The sequence below is a fragment of the Apium graveolens genome, chromosome 6, assembly GCF_009905375.1.
Source record: "Apium graveolens cultivar Ventura chromosome 6, ASM990537v1, whole genome shotgun sequence".
NCBI lineage: Eukaryota > Viridiplantae > Streptophyta > Magnoliopsida > Apiales > Apiaceae > Apium > Apium graveolens.
In genome coordinates, this window is record NC_133652.1 from 278,916,168 (window position 1) to 278,922,167 (window position 6,000).

The window sequence follows — 6,000 nt, forward strand, 5'->3', positions numbered from 1 at the left end:
TTGATGTCTATATGCAATTAGACATCGCCTTTTACTGAATAAATTGATGTTTAATATCTGATTTTACATCACCTAAAAGAAATATTTATAAATATGGGGTAATTATGTTGTGTGTATACAAGTGTTTGTATGAGTAAAGAGCTGGTTGATTTTCTATTTATGTTAGGGATGAAGTGTTTTGTGAATGTTAAAGAAAAAGTTTCTAGTAAAGTAGGGTTGGTGAATTCTCTATCTATACCTTCTCTTTGTGAAACAGAACCCATCCTCATTTTTGGCACAATTATTTTTAAAACAGTGCTTCACTCGGTTTTAATAATATTTTGTAGCTTGTAGTTTATTTTCTTAAATTTTATATGTTGATTTCATATTTCTAGAAATAATATTATTATGAATTTATCATCATAATTTTTTCAGGTGTCAACCGTATTTATGTTTTTGCTGTTTTCGGTACTAGTTATGATGGTTGTCCCGTAATAAGACGGGGGCTGGAAATGGTAGATGGGGAGGTGGAACGGGTAGAGGAACTACTACTGCTAGTAGAGAAAATAGGGGTTATAGGGGTGAATGGTCCACGAGTGAGGAAACTGGCCGAGAGAGGGTGGGGAAACTGGTAGCAACGAAGACACCTCTAGCCCGTTGACTCATTATTTCGAGAGGGCGGACATGTCAGTATCTTATGGTGACTTCCACAAAATACCCAAAGATGGTGAACCAAATAAGGAAACTGTGGAGTTTACCGGAAAATAGTAAGCCTTCTTTTTAATGAATTTTCAACATATCATTTATTTTTAGTGAAGCTAGATATGTACTGACCTGGAAAGAAATTATTGCACCTTTGTTTCAATGTGGTATATGGTACACTAATAAATGGAAGTTTTTTTCATGTATGGTGCAGAACTATATAGTACAATTTTCATATGCATATCTTCTTTAATACATAGTTACATACCAAACTACATTGTCTTTTCTTGTAGCCTCTTTTAAGTATTTATTTGAATACTCGCAGAATGCAAGTCTTAAGTCACATTGTGCTGTTTTTCTTGATATATTTATGGGCCTCGGAGTGCAATTTGTTAGTTCAATCTCACATACATAGATACACATGGGGTTTTCTAAACACCTTTTCATTTCAAGATTAATAATCTTGATCTCTCCACCTAATACTTTTTCGCATGTCATTATTGCCGAACAAATCTCCACTGAAAATTGTTAGTATAACATAAAGAAAACCCTGAAGTACTTTTAATGAAGATGGAGGGATGAACATGAGATTTATTTTTTTAATAAATATCTTCTTCAAATACCTCGACAATTCTATTGTTTATTTTTGACACATGATCCTGCTGTTTTTCTTCTCTTTAAGTCATTTTGCAGTCTTAATTAGAAACGTTCACTACACCATAAAATGCCTACTGTAACACAAGAAAAATGTTGTATTAGGGGTAAATATGTTGCTCTTGCCCCACTTTTAAGCTAAGGTAACATTTTTTTAAAGATAGGTTTTTCCATGTTGCCTTAGGGGTCTAAGGTAACATCTTTGGTGCCTAAGACAACATCGTGTTTTAACTTTTTTTATGTTGCCTTAGCTTGCTAATGCAATAAAAAGATAGATCAGTTGTAACTTATTTTTTATGTTACCTTAAAATTCCAAAATGTTTTTAAAAAGTGGGACCCACATTGGGGCCCACAGTTATTACGTGGAATATGGGTCCCATTTTTTTGTTATTGTAACATTTTATAAAGCTAATATAACACTTTGCTAATAAAAAAATAAAAATTTGTTATTGATATTTATGCAATCCCAAAAACAAATTCATTAACCCAATGATCCATCCAACAATACCATTTCATAAAACCGATGTACAAATTAAATATACTATATCTAATACATCCCAAACTTCTTAATCTACTAAACACAAACATTAAAAGTCTAATTTACGAGAATCGCAATTAACTTAATCTGGCAGCTATCTTTAGCAACACGGAAAAGAGAGAGCACATATATCAGATTCTTCAGTTGTGCTAACAAGTCTGGCTTCCATTTTACCCATTTCTGTAGAATCTTGTTGCTGCTCTGCCACGACACCATTCTGTACTAAAAGTCCACTAAAGAAATAAATCACAAAGGAACAAATGACAGACTTTATTCTTTGCTTCTGGTCTGTTAAATTTGATTCCTGGCCTGTTCATCAGTTTTTACAAATTTTAACTAATATACAGCCTGTTACATTTTACATGATAATTTGATCTTTAAAATATTTTGTCAGATTTTACAAATAATGATTTCTTTATAGTCCAAATGCAAACTCACTGTTATGAATCCTAGTCGCAAAGCCATGTAGTCAGCTCGATTTATTGAACTCCAAAATTGGCGACTGAAACAAAGCTGCAAACTCGGAAAACATGACCTTGACCTCCAAAGCACTTGAGACATGTCATACAATAAAATTAGCAGACAGTGAATTATGGAGTGGAAAGCAGGTTATCAGAAAGATAAGGTTTCGAAACAAATGTTTCAGACAGAAATCAAGTTCATTCTTAACATTTATATAGATGTGTGCTTACCAGCCAAACCAAAACCTTGTGCTTGCTCCAAGAATGGGATTGTCATTAGACACGAATGTAGTCATTCTTCTCATTATTTCATTGCTTGAAGTAGCTTCTAGCGAATAAATTAAGAATATATGAGAATGTTAAAACGTGGGCTTATGATTAAAAAAGAGTGAAGAATAATTGAATAATACTTTTCTATGGCCAGATCATAATGTAATATTCAACATATAACCAGATCACCTTCTGATCCTTGAACATATTTCAGGGGAGTTTTGAGGACTAAAAAGATTATAATAACTTAAATTCCAAGAACAGCAGTGTTTTTACACTGGAAAGCATTAAATTAAAGTGTATCAAACTAGTACTCTTCAGTTACAGTGTTTCATTTCAAGGGTTGGTCAGGGTCTGATCTACTGGGAAGATCATCAAGACCTACAACCAATAGGAATATACATACTACTACAAACTATCAAGCATGTAGTAGTCTGCACGAGTCGAAGAGGGTAACTGTTTCTATGATTAACAGGATCAATATATCAAAAACCAAGTTGTAAAATTATATTTAAGTACAACTAGCACCTAAAGAAAATAAAATTTACGAGACTGTCATATTTATTGTCTATAAGGCTATAACGCGATGTATCTCGTAAATAAATTTACGAGACTTTGAACCATTTGATCATTTCAAGTACATCACATAATTAGTTTTTACTTGGCATATGTTGTCTGAGTATTTGGCCTTGACTTCCATACATCAGCCTTTTCTTGAATATCTTTTTGCAAAGCTGAAATCCCACTTCAATGACGAACTCATTTTGTTTTTGCATGTTCACTTTATGTAGCGAATGCATTGTATTTGTGTACACACCACCGCCAATGAAACATACTTGAATTAAAGTTACATTGTGAATCCATTATTAACTAAGAGCCTGAGAATAATTAATAACAAAGAACGATATTTGAGAGGGAATGCAGAGTCCAATCTTTAACTTTTAAAATTGTGAAGGACAAGGCAAGATATATGAATGCAGATTCATCCCAGGCACTGATCCATATTGTTTGTTTGAATGCATTAACACCAGAAGTTCATTACTAATTTACTATAGTATTCACCCATAAAATTGTTAAAATACATCTTATTTCCAATCAAGTTTGATAATTATAGGCAATAAGTAAACCAAGCATAAACATCTCGTGAAACAGTGCCACCAGAAAAATAAAATAAAAGAGATTACAAAACAATATCTTAACATTATTCAGTTCAATCCAGTCAAATTCATAAACTGAAACTAAGCTCTTTTTCTTTTCATCAGGATGAAAATTTACAGATTAATCTCTTAGAGATGTGTGATGTTGTCTCAAGAAGTAAAAGATACCGTAAACTATAAGTCACAATCACAAATATAAAAGTACCAAGGATTACTAGGATTCATTAGTTGTACCAAGGAAATCATATGGTGGATAAATGAAAGAACTATAACTTAACTTCAGGAATATTCATGAGTCAAATAAAGTGAGACAACAAACCTTTAATCACAATTAGCATGTGTGTGTGCAACATAAAGTCACATATACATATAGTTAGCAGGTGTCATCAAGAGAACCATTTCATTTAAGGCAGATATATTACCAACAGCTTATTAATTTAAAGCATCGAGTATGTTGTAGAGCTGGGACACTCAAACGATAACATAATCAACGAATCAGCCTGATACAGAGAGAATGGCTTAATTTACAAACATTGAAGTATGCATTAGTATAACTACCCATGGATTAAAATTAGAGAAGCTACTGACCTGACTATATTGAGAAACATGCTCCTGCTCATAGAAACCACCTTAAATTGACATTAATAAATCAAATATCCCCAAAATATCTCGCTCATAGAAACCACATTACAATGCTCAGAGAAAACAAATGAGAAAAATACTTGAAATTAGGTCTCTTGAACTTTCGCAACTACATTAAAGCAGAATTTGAGTACGGAAATAAAGCTCGAGACACCGTAACTAGTTAAAGTCGAGAGAATTTATGTGAAGAACCAAATCAATTCAACTAAATCAAAGAACCCATTAGTCCAAGAAATTAATCGATTAAACATCGATTGAACTATTAAACAAAATCCTCAAACCAATCATTTGAAAAGTATCAAACCCAAATTTGAAAAATAAGAGAGAGGGAGAGAGAGAGAGAGAGAGAGACAAAATACCTACGAGTGGGGAGGAAAACAAGATTGACAAAAAGTAAGAAAGGGTATTACCCTCAAATCCATTGAACAGTCTTCAAAATCATAAAAGGCCCGATTTGAAGAAGCCCCAATTCGAAGAAGCAGTTGAGAATCCCTCAAATTAGAAGAACTGAAGGAGCCCTAATTATAAGAGAGAGAGAAATAGATTTTAGATTTTCTTGTGAAAGTGAGTTTTAATACCTTATTTTTTTAATTTTTTGGACGGGCGGTCATTTTTACCGCTCTAACATTTCATGGTTTTACGTGCCACTCCTGTACAATATATACTTTATTTTAAATTTGTTTGAAGAATATTTATTTGTATTTTTTAAAAACATGTCCTTTTTAAATCTAATGAAAATGCTTTCAAAATTAAAAATAACAATTCATTTATTTGATAGACTCTGACTTCTTATAAAATATCAACACATTCAAATTATTTTTATCAATATAGATAGTTTTAAAAAGTCAAATAATTATTTAAAATTTAATTTTATCTAAAGATATAGTAAACTAAATTTTAATAAGTCTAAGGCAACATAACGCATGTATTTTTTAACATGGAACACTTTCTGTCTAGAGCAACACCATATTTGTGTCTAAGGTACATAAAAATACAGTGTTGTAGTAGTCAAAATTAGTGTAGCTAATGTAACATAATTTAGCAACATGATTAAGATGTTGAAATAGGCATTTTATGGTGTAGTGGTTGAATCTTTAGTCAATTACTACATTAAAAAGACGTTGCAAATCTCTTAAAAAATTACGAGGAATGGAAAATATTATAGCAAAAGGATCATTCGAAAATATTCCAAAGATCTTGGGTAATTGAGCGTTGTTTTGGCATGATATGCAAGTATTTTTCTTTTAGTGAACTCTTAATTTGTATTCGAGTATAGTTTTTCTCATGCTATTTTAGCTATATTTATAAAACATATTTAGTACAATTGAATCTCTTTTGTATTTTATGATCTCATTTTTATGTTAATAACGATTAACACATTTTTTAGTATAATAACAATACTCAGAAAAAGACTTTGAAAGCCATTGTGAGAGCTCATTGGCCAGTTGGGCCAGTGGATACTGCTGGTAAACCACGTTCTGCTTTTTTCGATGACACTTTTTATTCAAATTTGATTGAGACATTGAGGTAATGTATAGTGCATCCTTTTTTTCCAATACAGATTAGTTACAATATTGTTGTCATTAGTTTGGTTAAT